We start from the raw sequence: 20,151 nt of genomic DNA on the forward strand, positions 1-20,151 counted from the left end.
TGCTTGCTGTGTTCATTACTGGCTGTCACAGCAGGTGAGAAATTACCGGGGGGTTTGAGAGGGGTTCAGCTACTGCTTCTAAAAATGCTACTATATATATATATATATATATATATATATATATACATACAGATCCCTGCACTCTCACATAACTCTGCAAACAACTGGGGTGCCAATCAGAGTCCAACCCACTTAGAGGTGGGACCCATAGTACAGTACAAGGTTATCCACCTAGTGGAACAGATAGCACTCTCCAGACTTTATCTCAATTAATCAGCAAAGAGAATTTAATAAAGGTAATCTCACAGTTCCAGTTTAGAGTCCAATTCCGACGTTTCGGTCCACACCAGGACCTTTGTCAAGGTCCTGGTGTGGACCGAAACGTCAGAATTGGACTCTAAACTGGAACTGTGAGATTACCTTTATTAAATTCTCTTTGCTGATTAATTGAGATATAAAGTCTGGAGAGTGCTATCTGTTCCACTAGGTGGATAACCTTGTACTATATATATATATATATATATATATATATATATATATATACACACACAAATAGAAAACCACTGCACTCTCCACCCCAGAAGCGGGGCACAGCAATGCACCTAGCACTCATAGGGTGGGGTGCATGTAACACAGCACTCGCCACCCCAATAGCAGGGTACACAACTGCACTTACCACCCACCCATAGGGTGGGGTGCATATAGCCAATGACCACACCACTCTAATACATACAAACAGAAAACCCAGCACTCACCAAAGTAAGCTCACTTATACTCAACACTTCAATAAATAAATGATGGGGGTTTAGTTAGTGAATTGGCCAATGCACAGAAGCCTGCAAACCGATCGCCAAGGTACTCCACCTTCATGCAGGTCTTACACTATCACAGAGTCTTAAAACCTGATTGGCTGCTGGTCCGCGGCAGATTTGAAAAAGTAGCGTCGCGGTCATAGGAGCCGCAGTGCCGCTGACCACAGCCTCCTCCTCCTTGCACCGCCGCCCTATGCTGCCTCTGCTACACCGCCGCCACCCTCAGTCCTTCTCTGCTTCTCCACCTCCTGCGCACCATGCCGACCACAGTCTCCTCATGCACTGCATACCACAGCATCCTCAGCACCACCGCCGCTAAATAGGTCATCTTACCCTGCTGCCTTTCTCTCTCCCTAGTCCCTACTGTATGCCCTTGCCAGGGCCGTAACTACGTGTGTGCCAAGTGGGCTTGGCACACAGCGCAGTTGCCCTGAGGGCGCACGGCCAGCGGCATGTAATGAGTCAAATTGACTCATTACATGCCGCCTCTGAAGTCCGCGCCGTGCGCCGCAGCCGCGCTGGAGGAGAGAGAAGTGCCTTAGGCAGCTGAGAAGGAGGAGGAGGGAGGGGGACTGGAGCCGCAGCAGCGCTATTTCATTGATAGTAAGCGCCGCTGCAGCATCCCCCTCTCCTTCCGTATAGGCTGCCCGGCGCTGCTGTGGATGCTGGGATGCGGTTCCTCCATCCCAGCATCCACAGCAGCGCCAGGCAACCAATACGGAAGGAGAGGGGGATGCTGCAGCGGCGCTTACTACCAATGACATAGCTCTGCTGCGGCTCCAGTCCCCCTCCCTCCTCCTCCTTGTCCGATGCCTGCACACTGCACAGAGGGAGATGCCAGCACGAGGAGCCTGGCAGCGGGGAGAAGGTAAGTATATCCCTCTCTCTCTCTCTCTCTCTCTCTTTCTCTCTCTCTCTCTCTCTCTCTGGGGGACACCGTCTGCCGCAATGTGTAAAAAGGGGTCCTGGCTGCCGCAATGTGTAAAAAAGGGTCCTGGCTGCCGCAATGTGTAAAAAGGGGTCCTGGCTGCCGCAATGTGTAAAAAGTGGTCCTGGCTGCCGCAATGTGTAAAAAGGGGTCCTGGCTGCCGCAATGTGTAAAAAAGGGTCCTGGCTGCCGCAATGTGTAAAAAAGGGTCCTGGCTGCCGCAATGTGTAAAAAGGGGTCCTGGCTGCCGCAATGTGTAAAAAGGGGTCCTTGCTGCCGCAATGTGTAAAAAGGGGTCCTGGCTGCCGCAATGTGTAAAAAGGGGGACTGGCTGCCGCAATGTGTAAAAAGGGGGCCTGGCTGCCGCAATGTGTAAAAAAGGGTCCTGGCTGCCGCAATGTGTAAAAAGGGGTCCTGGCTGCCGCAATGTGTAAAAAAGGGTCCTGGCTGTCGCAATGTGTAAAAAGGGGTCCTGGCTGCTGTAATGTGTAAAAAGGGGGCCTGGCTGCCGCAATGTGTAAAAAGGGGTCCTTGCTGCCGCAATGTGTAAAAAGGGGGATTGGCTGCCGCAATGTGTAAAAAGGGGGACTGGCTGCCGCAATGTGTAAAAAGGGGGCCTGGCTGCCGCAATGTGTAAAAAGGGGGACTGGCTGCCGCAATGTGTAAAAAGGGGGCCTGGCTGCCGCAATGTGTAAAAAGGGGGACTGGCTGCCGCAATGTGTAAAAAGGGGGCCTGGCTGCCGCAATGTGTAAAAAGGGGGACTGGCTGCCGCAATGTGTAAAAAGGGGGACTGTCTGCTGTAATGTGTAAAAAGGGGGACGCTGTCTGCTGTAATGTATAAAAGGGGCTCTACCTGGTGTAGTGGCGCTACTGTGCAGCGTAATTTGAATAATGGAGACTACTGTGCACCGTAGTATGAATTGCTATTATTTTGTGGCCACGCCCCTTCCCCATGAAGCCACGCCCCTATATATTTTTCGCGCACCTACGGCGCGCACTGCCCCTATCTTGCATGGTGGTGGGGGTGGGGGGGCGCCAATGTCGTTTCTTGCACACAGCGCTAAAATGCCTAGTTACGGCACTGGCCCTTGCTGTCCCTCTCTCTGTCACTCTCCCTGTCCCTATGTCCCTGCTGTCACTTTCCCTGTCCCTCTGTCACTCTCCCTGTCCCTGTTTTCCTGCTGTCACTTTCCCTGTCCCTATGTCCCTGCTGTCACTCTCCCTAAATTTTGTCTTATTCATGTGCTATAATGTGAATTTTGGCTTATACCGTGTGGTATAATGTGAATTTCTGCATATACTGTGTGGTATAATGTAAAAGGGGCACCAGTACTAGAGTACTAGATAGTATAAGTGGTGCATAATGTGTATAACGGGTATATGGTGTGGTACACTACACTGAAGGACACGTCCCCATTAAGTGGCCACACCCATTTTTCCGGTGCAGGGCACGCATAATTGCAACCTTCACTTTTCCATACCCCCCTTAAAAATTTCCACTTCGACCACTGTACATATCTATATCAAAAAAAAATTCAGACTAGCACTACTCTCAACAAAATAGATGATCCGGTGCACTCAGTGTGAGGTGTATACAATAATGGTTCCCCCGTTGCTGGGGGAGACAGAAGCGGCACTCCAGTGAAGAAGTCAAATTTATGTTCAATGCATGAAAAATACACCAACGTTTCGGGGCTCGCACGCCCCTTCTGATGTACCGCTTCTGTCTCCACCAGCAACAGGGGAAACATTGTGTAATTAATATATATATATATATATACACACACACACACACACACACACATACAGGCGGCACTCAGAGACTCCAAAATAATGTCCCAACAGGGTGCTTTTATTACTGTGCTGTGTAATGTGAGTAAGGGACACTTCTGTCTGGTGGGTGTCATTTGAATTGGGGTACTATTAAGTGGCCACATCTTTTATGACACACACGCCTTCCCTATTTCAAATATGGGGGGGGGGGGCCTTGTGTGTGAGTAAAAGTATTTTATATTGAATACAGTAGAATGCAGGTAACCAGTGGAGGGACTGACAGAGTGGATCTAGCGAGGAAGATTAGCCTTGCAGCTGCATTCAGAATGGATTGTAATGGTGAGAGTCTCGTTTTGGGAAGATCAGTTAGGAGACTATTGCAATAATCAATGCTGGAGATAGTGGGGGTAATTCCAAGTTGATCGCAGCAGGATTTTTTTTAGCAATTGGGCAAAACCATGTGCACTGCAGGCGAGGCAGATATAACATGTGCAGAAAGAGTTAGATTTGGGTGGGTTATTTTGTTTTTGTGCAGGGTAAATACTGGCTGCTTTATTTTTACACTGCAAATTAGATTGCAGATTGAACACACCCCACCCAAATCTAACTCTCTCTGCACATGTTATATCTGCCTCCCCTGCAGTGCACATGGTTTTGCCCAATTGCTAACAAAAATCCTGCTGCGATCAACTTGGAATTACCCCCAATGAGAGCATGGATTAGCGTTTTAGCAGTGTCTTGTGTAAGGTATGGTCGTATTTTGGATATGTTTTTTAGATGCATGTAACGTGATTTTGAGACAGATTGAATGTGGGGAACAAAGGACAGATCAGAGTCAAAGATGACACCTAGGCAGCGAGCTTGTGAGGTAGGGTAGATTGTCGAGTTTTCAACAGTGATAGAGATATTAAGTTGGTACCTACTATTGGCCGGTGGAAATATAATTAACTCTGTCTTTGAAATATTCAGTTTGAGGTGGCGAGATGTCATTCAAGATGAAATGGCAGATAGGTATTCAGTGACACGGCCCAGTACAGATAGGGACAAATCAGGGGAGGATAGGTAGATTTGAGTATCATCTGCATACAGATGATACTGAAATCCAAAAGAGCTGATCAGTTTACCAAGAGATGAGGTATAGATTGAGAAAAGCAGAGGACCCAAGACTGAGCCTTGCGGTACTCCAACAGAAAGAGGTAGCGAAGAGGAGGTATATTCAGAGAAGCGAACACTAGGAGCGATTAGGTAAGTAGGATAGGAACCAAGAAAGGGCTGTGTCTTTAAGACCTAGGGATTGTAGTGTTTGTATGGGAAGAGAGTGATCAACTGTGTCAAAGGCAGCAGATACTGTAGATCTAGAAGAATAAGTAGTGAGTAATGGTCTTTAGACTTCGTAGTGACCAAATCATTAACCACTTTAGTCAGTGCTGTCTCTGTGGAGTGTTGGGAATGGAAGCCTGACTGAAGTGGGTCCAATAAATTGTGTGAGTTAAGACAGTGTGTGAGTCGAGTGTAGGCAAGTCTCTCAAGTAGCTTAGAGAGACAAGGGAGCTGAGAGATAGGGCGGTAGTTTGAGAGAGAGTTAGGGTCAGAATTTAGTTTTTTCAAAATGGGAGTAATCACTGCATGCTTGAAGAGTAAAGGGAAAATACCAGTAAAGAGAGAGAGATTACAGATGTAAGTTAAGGTAGGGATGAGCACCAGAGACAGAGCTTTACTTACTGTATTTGTGAGGGTAAAGGATTAAGAGGAGAGGTAGGAGAGAAGCAGGATGAGAAGAGTGCTGATACTTAATCTTCATTTGTGGGATCAAATGAAGAGAGAGTGCCAGAGGGTTCAGGTAAAGAACTAAGCAGGTCACTGGTTGCCAAAGAGTATACCATTTCATCTTGGATCTTATCAATCTTCTTATTGAAGTAGGAAGCAAGATCTTGGGGCTTGATAGTGGCTGGTGGGGTAGGTGAGGGAGGATTCAGAATTGATTTAAATGTGTTAAAGAGTTGTTTGGGGTTAGAGGCTTGAGCAGAGATAAAAGTTTGGAAATATGTTTGTTTGGCAGTGTCCAGGGCATTTCTATAAGAGTGGTAGTGAGGAAGTCACTTGGAATACCAGATTTACGAGAGTTTTTGTATTTGTATTGTTAATTTAGAGTGCCATGGTTGACATCTAGGCCTACGTGGAGTGTGATGGGTAGCTGGAGCCACTTCATCAAGGGCTAGTTCTAGAGTCACATTCAGGTGTGATGCAGCCATCTCAGGAAAGGTTAATGCTGTGTTAAAAAAAACTTAAAATAAATGTTCACTGGCTCATTTGAAGCACAATTAAAAGGTGTGGAATCCTTGCAGTGAAATAATTAGATTTTCTAACTGTACTGCATATTCCATGTATACAATATGGAAATAAACGCTAAAGTGTAAAGTAAGGCAATGCATTGGGCTTGAAGAGGACAGGTTCTTTTTCTTGGAAGTATACATGGGCTAACTTAACACAAAGATCTAAGATTGAGCGGTAAATTTACTAAGACTCATGTTTGGTTTGAGTTTAAACACACTGTGCATTGCTGGTCTATGCAATCATGTTTAGTCGTGTGTAATAGGGTGTGCCTTCAGTCTTGTTGTGTCCGAATTCTAAAGTCCTGCCTGTGAGCAGCCTGTTTGAAGAAGTCTGCACAGATCAATGTGATCTGTGCAGTGCTTCTCTGTGTGTCAGTGTAAAGAAAGAGTTAAAAAAATGAAAAAATAAAATACAAAAACAAATTGCGTACGGTCCATCCTAAAAGCATTAACAGCACTGGGCTCCACTAGCAGGGGGGGTAATGCCACAGCCAGGGGACACACTTGGTGGGTCCTCCTGGCCAAAGCATTATACCCCAACTAGTCAACCAAGGCTGGGGATTCATGAGGACCACCACAATAAAGTGGTCTCCCTCTTGAGTATCCCCACACCCCTTGGGTGGGAGGTTAAGAGTGAAAGTTAGATTGAAAGTAATATTGTTCATTACAGTGAGACTACAGGTCACAGCAAGCCTCCCACACATGTCAGCACTTGCAGAACCACAAGTGCCAGCATGCACAGCATTTGGGGCTCCACCGGCACCTATAGTCCCCCTGTAAAGGAAATATTAAAATATGCACATTGCAGGTTGTATTACTGTAATACAAACACACACTCACACTCACGGTACATATACTTACTTTGTCACTGGCACCGGTTGGTACCCTTATCTAGTAGGCATCCCAGGAAGTGCTCGGTATTCTTCTCCAGTAGCCATCCTAGGGGTGAGAAAATAAAAAAAATACAAGTCACTCTCCATTGGACATAGCCAAGCTATATGTACAGTCTGTACTTAAGCATGGCTCCCGAAAGTGAAGGAACCCACGTGCGTTCCTTCACTTGTTCCTGTCAGCCAATCAGTGGCTGCTACTATGGGAACAGGCCACTGATTTGCTGTGAGTGGTCTGTCTCTTAGCCAATCAGTGGGCTGGCCCAGGAGGGTACGTTTGCATTAGATTATGTTTTTGTTTACACCGCTGTTTACAAGCATTAAGTACAGTAATAAAACTCAAGAAATTAACAGAAGTGGGTCAAACTTATAATGAATGTAAATCTTTACTACTCTGATGTATAGTAGCACCTTTAGATGGACTTTATATGATGTGTTATTACTGCAATGTATTCATCAAAACTGTACCAGAATGCAAAATATACAGATGGGTCCTCCGTTATCTTGACTGTTTCTGTGCCTAGACCAGTGATGGCTTACCTTGATACTCCAGCTGTTGTTGAACTACACATCCCAGCATGCCCTGCATCAGATTTAGCATGGCCAAATAGCAAAACTGATGCAGGGCATGCTGGGATGTGTAGTTCAACAACAGCTGGAGTGTCAAAGTTAGCCATCACTGGCCTAGACGGACGTTTAGTCACGCTAAGGCGATAGCTTAGCTTGCTGAGTTTAATCACGGAGAGGCGCGTTGAGGCGATACTAGATAGTCAGCATGCATTACACATCTCCACCACTGGGTGGCTAATGCTCCACTAATCCAGTACTTTAGATCGTATAGCGGCGGATTGATCTACAGCTCTGGCAAATGGTCAGTGATGACTGTAATGGTAATAGATGTTGACCAATGGTCAGACGTTGAGAGTTCTCAAAATAAATAAACAGTTTATACAGACACAAACGAACATGTTAAAACACTTGTGTATGCAGATGCAACTAATTGTGTAAAAGGAAGTATGTACAATGCATAAACACTGTGCTTTTGAAATACATGTATGAGCGTCCGAGTCCCCTAAGGCATAAACCAACACCAATGGGGAGGGGTTGCTCTTTGCAGTACTTTTACACATGAAATTGTGAATCGCTCATGAAGCATCATGGGCTAGCGATGAAGGCTCGCACCTCCCACGCTGAGAGTCCCGGGTTTGAGTCCTAAAGTGCCAACTTTTTTTTATGTGTTCCCGTGACATTCACTTTAATATTATTATTTTTTCTTTGTAATACATTCAATAGAAGGGTGCACACAGGTTTCACATAAATCAGAGTAAATCTGCAGGAGCAATTCTTTACGCTAAATACAAATATACAGAAGTAATGAGTATAAATTAGTGTATTCTGCCGCAACTAACTGAGCAACACAGTATTGTAGATCGTCTGCGTTTGTGTATTGCACATGACCTGAACTCCCTCCCTGTCTACTGCATGACCTGTGCAGGCTCCCAGAGGGGAAGGGCGATGGGGGTAGGGGAAGGCGGTGGAAAATACTGTGCTTTTGAAATACAAGTATGAGCGTCCGAGTCCCCTAAGGCATAAACCAACACCAATGGGAAGGAAGTTGCAACCTTTTTTGTAATGTGTTCCCGTGACATTCACTTTAAAAAAAAATTCTTTCTAATACATTCAATGGAAGGGTGCACACAGGTTTCACATAAATCAGAGTAAATCTGCAGGAGTGATTCTTTACGCTAAATGCAAATACTAACTGAGCAACACAGTACTGTAGATCGTCAGCGTTTGTGTATTGCACATGACCTGAACTCCCTCCCTGTCTACTGCATGACCTGTGCAGGCTCCCAGTGGGGAAGGGCGATGGGGGTAGGGGGAGGCGGTGGAAAATACTGTGCTTTTAAAATACATGTATGAGCGTCCGAGTCCCCTAAGGCATAAACCAACACCAATGGGGAGGGGTCGCTCTTTGCAGTATTTTGACACATGAACTTGTGAATCTCTCATGAAGCATCGTGGGCTAGCGATGAAGGCTCGCACCTCCCACGCTGAGAGTCCCGTGTTCGAGTCCGAAAGTGCCAACTTTTTTTTTCTTTTAATGTGTTCCCGTGACATTCACTTTAATATTATTATTTTTTCTTTGTAATACATTCAATGGAAGGGTGCACACAGGTTTCACATAAATCAGAGTAAATCTGCAGGAGCTATTCTTTACACTAAATGCAAATACACAGCAGTAATGAGTATAAATTAGTGTATTCTGACGCAACTAACTGAGAAACACAGTACTGTAGATCATCGGCGTTTGTGTATTGCACATGACCTGAACTCCCCCCCTGTGTACCTCATGACCTGTGCAGGCTCCCAGGGGGGAAGGGTGATGGGGGTAGGGGGTAGGGGGAGGTGGTGGAAAATACTGCACTTTTGAAATGCAAGTATGAGCGTCCGAGTCCCCTAAGGCATAAACCAACACCAATGGGAGGGAAGTGCCAACCTTTTTTGTAATGTGTTCCCATGACATTCACTTTAATATTTTTTTTTTCTTTCTAATACATTCAATGGAAGAGTGCACACAGGTTTCACATAAATCAGAGTAAATCTGCAGGAGCGATTCTTTACGCTAAATGCAAATACTAACTGAGCAACACAGTACTGTAGATCGTCAGCATTTGTGTATTGCACATGACCTTAACTCCCTCCCTGTCTACTGAATGTCCTGTGCAGGCTCCCAGCGGGGGAAGGTGGATGGCGGTAGGGGGAGGCGGTGGAAAATACCGTGCTTTTGAAATAAATGTATGAGCATCCGAGTCCCCTAAGGCATAAACCAACACCAATGGGGATTGCAGTACTTTTACACATGAACTTGTGAATCTCTCATGAAGCATCGTGGGCTAGCGATGAAGGCTCCCACCTCCAACGCTGAGAGTGTGCAAACAGTTGAATGCATCTATTGAATGCAAAGTACAGTAACAGTACAGTATATTACCAGAGCCGTACCTAACCAATATGATGCCCTAGGCTAGATTTTGGCTGAAGCCCCCTTGCAGAGATGCTAGTTCTGCCTCTGACCCTGTACCCCTTTCCCAGCACCATCACCCATTTTGGTGCTCCTACCCCCTGTATTTTAAATAGGAACAGTGTGCACATTTAGTGCCAGCCCAAAATGGTGCATGTTCTTGCTGGGAAGGGACATGGCAACACAATAATTCCCCCAGTTGAAATGACACAACACAGTACTACAACTTTAGTCACAGTATATCACGTAATAGTGTCTCTTATTCTCGTTACACCGCATGGTAGTACCACATTACTCCTCACAGTGGTGCCCCTTATTCACATTACACCACACCACATTGCTCTTTATTCACATTAGACCTTGCAGTAGTGCCCTTTCTTTATGTTGCACCAGAAAATATTGTAGTACACACTTACACACATAATGCCGCACATAAGTAATGCATTTCATATTTCAATTTTCATATTTCATTTCATAGTGCCGCAGTCACACACAGAATATAGGCATGCTGCATATCATTTTAATCAGAAGAAGCTGATTGTGCGCCATTTGGCTAGTTTGCCTATGCCTAGGGCCGGCTCTGTACATTACAATAGAAAAAAAATAGTGTCAGTGAAAAAAACACCTCATGACAGATACTGTGTCACAACTGAGGGCTGGTGTTGACCTGAAACAGCCTCAGTTGTAGGGGCTGGTGTAAATGTAAATCTGGGCGGTAGAATAGGACTCCCAGACATACAGATGACTTGTGCCACCAGTGCCCAAAGGTGTGACCATGACAACAAGGATAAAATGAATGTTTGTTTATTGAACACAGTTCTGATGGTACATTGGCAGTTGCAAAGATATGATATGAGTAATGATTAAAAACAGTACACAGTTCCACAAGAAATAGCAAAAGTTCATATTCCCTTAGGTGTGGTATCCGCACAAGGCTAGCTTGGGAAATTAGGAGATGGAGAGTCCTTTTATCATCACCTAGGTGCTGTATGGTAGATGAAAGCTGGAACTGGTCAGCAGATGTTGTACAGAGGCTGAACGTGCTGTAGAGTGAGTAGTACACGTAGACTGCCGGTTTTGCCGGATGGAACCGGTAACAATGAACTGTGGATGAAGTGCAGATGAACCAGTGTTAGGAGAGGAGTTGAATGACACTGGTGATGCTGGAGATCAATGAATTTGAAGAACAGATGACTTGAGCACTGAAGATATTAGGGAAACCAATGGCGGAACACCGGTAACATCAGGAAGCTGAACACCGCTGGAAGCCAATTGCTGGAAGCTGGTGTTTCTAGGGCACTGCAGATACCAGAAGGCAATGAGGATACTATGGAGTCAGGCAGACACCGCAGGGTGGTGATTGGTGCAGGTTTCTGAAGAACTGAAGACACAGGAGCTGGAATACCTGGAACACAGTTAGTAATCACAGAGAGCAGAGACAGAATACACTGGTAATGACAACCAAAGCACTGACAACTTCCTGGTTCAGGATCAGTCCTTTTATACCCTCAGCAGTGCAGGGATTGGATCAGCAATCAGTAATGGCGGTGATGGCCGCAGGGGACAGTGACGCCAAACTGCACAGCAAACCCACAGAGCCGGTGGCAGAGACCACAGCGGGTGAGAGGCGCTGCACAGACCTGTTAGTGCTTTGAACTGTAATAAAAGCGGCAGAGACCGCAGCTGACAGGGGACGCCACACAGATCCATCCAAGCGCTGAGAGCGCAGCAATGGCGGCGGAGGCCGCAGCTGACTGGAGACGCTATGCAGAGCCGTCCAAGTGCTGAGAGTGCAGTAATGGTGGCAGAGGCCGCCATGGGCTAGAAACGCCATTCCACTCATGAGATTCCTTGTGACAGTGCCTGCGGTCTAGCAGAGAGGAAATATGAAGTAAAGATGTTTAGTAGCATGATGGAGACCCGGCCCTGGAACGCTGAGCCAGCCTCAGGAGACACCTGAAAGGTAAATAATGGTGGCCCCAGGACACTTCTTTGGCTTCTGAGGGAACTTGGAATGAAAATTCCGAACCAATGTAGGAGCATGGACATCTAAAGCATTGGTCCAGGAGCGTTCCTCAGGGCCATAGACCTTCCAATCGGTCAGGTATTGAAATTTACCATAACGGAAGCGTGAATCCAGAATCTTGGCGACTTCATACTCAACACCACGTTGAGTCTCGACTTTAGGAGCCGAAGGAAGTGCTGAATGGAACCGATTCAGGATCAGAGGTTTCAGAAGGGAAACATGAAATGTCCTTGGAATTTTGAAGAATGGAGGTAGCTGAAATTTGTAAGCCACTGGGTTGATGGCTTGTTCATTTCGAAAAGGGACAATATATCAAGGAGATGCTATGCAGAGCTGTCCAAGTGCTGAGAGTGCAGTAATGGCAGCAGAGGCCGCGATGGGCTAGAAATGCCATTCCACTCATGAGAGTTCCTTGTGACAGTGCCTGCGGTCTGGCAGAGAGGAGATATGAAGTAAGGATGTTTAGTAGCATGATGGAGACCTGGCCCTGGAATGCTGAGTCAGCCTCAGGAGACACCTGAAAGGTAAATAATGGTGTCCTGTAACCCAGATCGTACTGTACACAAGCTCATGTCTAAATGTACAGTAAGCAGTGATCCCTTGCCATTGGTTTTAGATTAAGCCCTAATGGCTAGGGGACTTGGCCGCTGACTTACTGTACTTTACCGTATCCCTGACTTCAATAGACCACACTGTTGCTTAAACTCCTTGTTTTGTGTCTGTATACTGTACATTATACAGTATTTATTAATTGATCATTCTATGGGACCTCATTGCCGCTGTGTACTGTTATTTTAGCTAGGGGATTGTGATGCTCCTTCAGCATTGGCCGTGACCTGCAAAACTTATGCCATCTCTCTCTCCATATCCGAGCGATGCCATGTGGTGGGGGTTCACGGGTGATGGTCATTTTGTCAGTTTACTACAGTATGCGATGGAGTCCGGTGTAACGTAATGTGCATAGACCTCGCTTATCCCTATCGCTCCTGTGTATTTTAGCTAGGGGATTGTGATGCTCCTTCAGCATTGCCCCGTGACCTGCAAAACTTATGCCATCTCTCACTCCATATCTGAGCGATGCCACGTGGTGGGGGTTCACGGGTGGCAGCCATTTTGTCAGTTTGCTATGCGATTGAGTCCGGTGTAACGTAATGTGCATAGACCTCGCTTATCCCTATCGCCCCTGTGTATTTTAGCTAGGGGATTGTGACGCTCCTTCAGCATTGCCCCATAGCCTGCAAAATTTGTGCTGTTACTTGCTCCGTAACCGAGGGCCTCCATGGGGCAAGGAGTCACAGGCGGTAGCCATTTCAATTGAGTCTGCCCTACTACAGAATTGTATGTGTACCATACGGTGCATAGAACCTTAACAGTAGAACCGCTCTTGAAGCTTTGCCCTGGTTTATGTAAATAAAAAAATAATAATAAAGTGTCTGGAAAAAACTAACATGCATTCGTACTTTAGGAATCGAACCCAGGACTCTAAGTATAGGAAGCGGAACACTTCACCACTTCGCCGCCGACAGATGAATAAATCCCTTGGTTTTGATTATGCCGTAATGGCTACTGGATTAGGACGCTAACATACAATGGGGGTAATTCCAAATTGATCGCAGCAGGAATTTTTGTTAGCAATTGGGCAAAACCATGTGCACTGCATGGGGGGCAGATATAACATGTGCAGAGAGAGTTAGATTTGGGTGTGGTGTGTTCAATCTGCAATCTAATTTGCAGTGTAAAAATAAAGCAGCCAGTATTTACCCTGCACAGAAACAAAATAACCCTTCCAAATCTAACTCTCTCTGCAAATGTTATATCTGCCTCCCCTGCAGTGCACATGGTTTTGCCCAAATGCTAACAAAGTTCCTGCTGCGATCAACTCAGAATTACCCCCAATATTCCTAATATCAATAGGCAACAATGTACTTCTAACACGTCCATTTGCATCAGTGTACACTACTGGTTTTATGTTGCTTTGTCTGCGGGACTTGGATGCTTACATATTCCTAAAATACTGTAAATGGATCATATATGCTGTACTATTTGCATCTGTACTGTATATACTGTATTAAATAATGCAGCGCAATGAGACGCTGTATTTACTGTATGAAGCGTAATGAGACGCATTAGTAAATTAGTTCTTACTATGTATTTCAGTATTTTATTTTACAGGAGACCACACGCATGCGCAGTGGTGATTGTAAAAAGCTACATCTGGTGGATGATCGCAGGTATTACACGTAAAGGTAATGTCAAACGCTCTGTGCGCCTCTGTGCGATTAGGCGTGCCTCTCTGTGACTAGGCACGCCTCCCTGCGACCCGGTACGCTGCGTATGCCCGATCGTGACTAACGCCTCAGCCAGTCAAGATAACGGAGGACCCATCTGTATAAAATACGCATGCACAGTATGTGTTTTTCTCAAAAAAAACGATCAGGTCTGAATACCCCACTAAGTTTGGTATTTCATGGGCCAGGAGATGACAGAACAGAGTGCTAGTTTACAGCACATTATAGGTCATTCAGACAGCCTTGTAGAATGATATCCACATCATTTTGCATGCTAGTAATCAGGTTCATTGAAAAAAGTTTTGTTTATACAGTTTTCAAGGAGATGGGGGTAATTCAGATCTGATCACAGCAGCAAATTTGTTAGCTAATGGGCAAAACCATGTGCACTGCACGGGGGGCAGATATAACATATGCAGAGAGAGTTAGATTTGGGTGTGTTGTATTGTGTCTCTGCAGGTTAAATACTGGCTGCTTTATTTTACACTGCAATTTAGATTTCAGTTTGAAGTTGAATACACCACACCCAAATCGAACGCTCTCTGCACATGTTATATATTTGCAATCCCCCCCCCCCCCCCCTTGCATATGGTTTTGCCCATTAGCTAACAAATTTGCTACTGCGATCAGATCTGAATTAGGCTCCAGGGCCAGTATCCAATTACCTGCGGTAATTTACCGAAGCAAATGGATTCAGCCAGGGCTGTCCAATTAGACCTGATTCACAGCATTTATCAGGGATTATGTTTCGAGTGCTTCAGTCACACAAAGCATAATCGGTAATAAGCAGCTGTCAGAGACCTGTTTTGCAGGATAATATCCTGGATCCCAAGTGTTATCACCCGAAAATGGGTAATTTACCACACAATAAAAATGGTCTATAATTGGATAGTCCTATATACTGGCTGTCTTCCCCAAGACTGTCTTTTTTCACCACCGCTGTTTTCCATAAAGGTTATGGGGGATATTTAATTACCTGAGAAGAAACATTGGGTGCGGAAAATTAGTTTTTCACGATTTTTCCCAATGTTTCACCAATATTTTTCTTTTTTTACAGGCTATCCAATTTGGTTGCCTGTAAAAAAAAATATTCTCTCCTGAAAACACACAGGTCAAGTGAAAACTGTGTGTTTTCGATAGAAACAGCCCTGTTTTCAGATGAAAATGGAGCTGTTTTTCCGGGGATTTGATTTTGCCTGCCTGAGCTTATCGGGGCTAATATGATAGCCCCTGGTGAGACAATTAGCTTCGGTAATTAACCACTAATTGGATACCCCCCTATGAGAAAACAGAGGGAGTCCTGGAAAAAATGGCTGCATTTATGCCTAAACAGTTTAATTCTCATAACATTTTTGTTTTTTTTAAATAAAATTGCAACATACATAAAACAAAATCAATCTAGAATAAATAAAAAAATCTTGAAATCACCGCCAATTTCAACCAAAACACCACCAAAAACCTGAATGTGATGTATTAGTGTATAATAATCAAAATAAAACAAAAGAAAGCATTTACTGTCATGATTAACAATCTCAAGCCAATGGAATTTATTTCTTTACATGGAAAATATCCATATATTTGCATTTGAGAACTAAAAATCAAGAAAAAAACAAGATCTTTGAGTAAAAATACCTCTATAGTGTAAAATTTTACTTTTATTCAAATGATTATTATTTTTTTATACAAATATGCATTTCATCTGTACTGTAGTTCTCGTTTGAGAACAAATTTTAGTTAGAAAAACAAAACCATGTAAAGTTACTGGCTCCCAACATGTAAATCTTATTCAAATATGTACAAAAATAATTTTAACAATGTTTGTTAATGGAAACATTTTATTAAAGCTGAGAAAATAAATATTGCTATAATGAACTTTTATATTGTCATGTTTCCATTTGTTAAGAACAGATAAATGAGCATTGACAGAGCCACCTAGTGTTCTCAGAAGATTTTTTCTTTTGTAAAGTCCTGTTAGTCATTGTAAAATAATAACCAACAGCATTCACTTATAGTAACTTAACTTCTGTAATTTATCAGAGGAATAAATCTTTTTATACTGTAAGTAGAATACAAACATTAAAAAAAGTATATATTGCTAATTAATAAAGTAACATAATGTAATAATAGTATAGTTAACATAGTTCTTTTATTCTGGGAATTTATAATGAAGAAAGACACATTTCATATGAAAGATTAAACTTTTTTATTTGTATGACACTATTTTTGTTATAATTCAGTTATAATAAGTTTGCTAATTCACGTTTAGGCCTTTGTACATTATTTTCCTGTTTTTTTAATCATATACTGTAGATGTGTCATGATTATCTTGATATATTATTTTATCATGATATCTTAACTTGTTGCATATAATATTCTACTTAGAGGCTGATTTATCAACTGATTTTATCATACACAAGTTTAATTATACGCAACTGTGATTTTTTAAACACATGACAGTTAATAGCTGATTGGCTGGAGCACCATTTATCCTACGCAATCTGTATTAAAACTTGTTGCTTATAATAAAACTCATAGATAAATCAGCACCTTAGTCTTTGTTACAATGTAGTTCTTGATCTAGGCCTTTTTGTCCATCAGTAATATTAAATATTACAAAATATGTGCAAAATTTTAAGTTATTATAAAACGTGTCAAACCTGTGAATTTAAGCAAAATCATAATTTAGTGAATAAAACAATCGAATTGTAGTCAACATATGCTAAAGTTTCATTTTTTGTGACTTCATTATTTTCTTAGCTACAATTATATCCTACTGTATGTTGTTTAGTCATTGATTAGACACATATAGTAGCAGAGGCTATCAAATAGGTACAATATATGTTAGTAGAATCAAATTAGTTCAAATTAGCTATATTACGATGCATTAGAGATAAAGATTCTTGAGAAACAAAATAACGGATACACTCTAAAAAGGTTGTAATGGAAAAATACACTTTAATTTTTAAGCAAAACTTTAAAAAGTGAGCGGGAAGTTTAAAAAGTCATTTTAAACATTATCTCAAATTATTATTATCTGGAACATTCTTCCTGAGCTAATAGTTCAATCAGTCTTTAACTCAGACTGGTAATGCTCTTGGAGCTAGCCACAAAGTTGATGATTGACAACACACTGAAAGTACAGTAGGTTATAAAACTGCAAAGGTGTAGCGTGTATTAAGTTGCACAAGATTTCATATCAACACAGACACCTCCTTCGGGGTCCACAAATCAATACATTTTCCTATCAAAATGGCTGCATTTACATAAAGCAGACAACTAATAAAGGCAACATTTAAAGTTTTTCATTTTTGTACTGTGTGTATTTAGGCCTATACAAGTGCATTATAAGACTTAGGGGTTTTTTCAGCTTTGTTAGCAAACCAAAACAACACAATAATGTGCAAAACCATATTGTACTGCCGTTGGGGCAGATGTAACATGTGCAGAGAGAGTTAGACTTGGGTAGAGATTGGTGGGTTAGATTCTCAGAGAACCGAACCCCCCACCCCGAACATCCAGTTCAAAGCCCGGATCCGAGTCCAGCTCAGGACTTGCCGCCAGACTCGGAAACCAAAATAAGGCAAAACATTATCATCCCGCTGTTGGATTCTCGTGGGTTTTGGATTCCATTTAAACAGCCACGCATTGCCGCCATTTTCACTCTGAACTTGGAGAGTGTGGAAGACAGACCTCTGTCTCTCTGTGGGTGGTGGCGTCGGGTGGGTTTTGTGTGTGCTCTGTTGGGGTGCTGCTGCAGTCACTGTGGTGTACCTGTGCTGTCCTGGCTGTCACTGGTATTTCATGTGCTGTATGGGTGCTGCAGCTGTACAAGGTGTAGCTGTACATCTGTATGCTGTTAAATATAGGGGATCTGCTGTTAAAATAACATTACACTGCCCTGTATGCAGTAAAAATTCAGGGGTGCTGTTGTTAAAAATTAAAAGCACACTGCTCCTGTATGCTGTAAAGTATAGGGGTGCTGCTGTTAAAATAAAAATATACTGGCCCTGTATGCTGTGAAAAATTCAGGGGTGTAGTTATTTAAAATGAAAAGCACACTGCTCCCCAGTATGCGTTAAAATAAAGGGGTGCAGTTGTTAAAATAATATTACACTGGCCCTGTATGCTGTAAAAATTCAGGCGTTCAGTTGTTAAAAATTAAAAGCACACTGCTCCTGTATGCTGTAAAATATATAGGGGTGCTGCTGTTAAAATAACATTACACTGGCCCTGTATGCTGTAAAAATTAAGGGGTGCAGTTGTTAAAAATTAAAAGCACACTGCTCGATTGCAATGTCTACGCATGACCTTCACAACACTGTATGGGAAGAGGAGGCTCCCACCACCATTTGCATGCCCCCTGCAAGTGCTGGGAGGAGCACTGCCAGTCCAGTTGCTGATATTGAGATTGAGGATGTAATTGTAGAAGTACACCAGGATGAGGAGAATATGGGTGTAGTTGGCATTGAGGAGGAAGTTGACGATGAGGATTCTGATGGTATGTAGTTTGTTTAAATAAGGCACTAGTGGAGACAGTTGTTGGCCATGGGATGAAAAAGCCCATTGTCATGCCTGGGCAAAATATCAAAAAAGCCACCTCTTCGGTGTGGAATCATTTCTCCACAAATCCAGACATCAGGTGTCAAGCCATCTGTTGCCTATGTCAATCCATAATACGTAGGGTTAAGTACGTTAACCACCTAGGAACATCCTCCCTTATAGTGTACGTCACCTGCAGCACATTCATCAGAAGTCATTGTCAAGTTCAGAAACTTTCGGTAATAGCGTAAGCAATCCACTGACACCTAAATGATGTGGTTTGTTTGTTTGAATAGTTTGAATATTATTTCTCTGTGAGGATGAGGCTGTAAACACTGAAGGGGGGAATCTGAAGATGAGGATGACATCTTGCCACTGTAGAGCCAGTTTGTGCAAGGAGTGATTAATTGATTCTTTTTTGTTGGGGGCCCAAACAAACCAATCATTTCAACCACAGTCGCATGGCAGACCCTGTCGCTGAAATGATTGGTTTGTTAAAGTGTGCATGTCCTGTTTATACAACATAAGGGTAGGTGGAAGGTCCCAAGGACAATTCCATCTTGCACGTCTTTTCTTTGCCACATCATTGCAGGGATGCTGCCCCTCTGCGCTATCAGTCCATGGGTGCTGCCCCACTGCCATTTAACTCCAGGAGTGCTGTTGCCTGTCTGCTGTGCTGTGTAATTCTAAAGGGGTGCTGCCTATGCTGTATAAATCCAGGGGTGCTGCTGTATAATTCCAGGGGTGCTGCTGTACTTGATCCTAGCTTTAAATGAAAGCCTAGAGCAGATATGAAACAAGCTTCAACATCACAAACAGATTTGTGAAAACTACCCGCATAAGTGGAAATGGAAATTGCCGGAATGGAAATTGCTGAATCGTTTTTAAATAAAGTGGGGAGAGACCACATTTGCGGTCAAAGTTAATGTGACTCAGAAGAGACTGAATCATAATCCAGCGCAACTGCCAGAGAGGTAAAAGTGATATTTTCTGCCGGAGCATTAGAGAGAGGTTCTTCTCAATTATTTCATGTTAGGGACTCACTCAAATGAACGGCTCCAATTAGTCAACCTTAATTTTGATTTATTATTGGTGTTCCACATTTTGGGATTATTTATTTAGAAGTTGCAAATTTGTTGTACAGGGATCTTCTTTTCCCAAGGGCTGCGTGGGGTTATCGCAAGTCCTTGCAGTGTTAGAAGTACAGAGTTTCAGTGATCTTGCATTGCATCAGCTTTCTATTGCACTGCAGCAATAGATGGGACAGGAGCACCTGTGAGGCACAAACAGAATATGGCCCAGTATGGAGTATCATGGTGGCTTACAGCCAGGAAGATGTCTGACTTGCCAGGCTGAGGAATGCTGTGGGCACAGAGGTTAGCATTGCATCCTCCAACAGTCCTACTTATAGTATAAAATGAGTTTCGCTGTAGAGTGGTAAGCTCCACTAGGGCAGGGGCTCAATAACAAAAAAATTCAGTGCACCGTACTTAGTAATTCACCGAACCCATCCCAACTCAACTTGCCCCATCCAGGGCT

The sequence above is a fragment of the Pseudophryne corroboree genome, chromosome 1, assembly GCF_028390025.1.
Source record: "Pseudophryne corroboree isolate aPseCor3 chromosome 1, aPseCor3.hap2, whole genome shotgun sequence".
NCBI classification, from domain to species: domain Eukaryota; kingdom Metazoa; phylum Chordata; class Amphibia; order Anura; family Myobatrachidae; genus Pseudophryne; species Pseudophryne corroboree.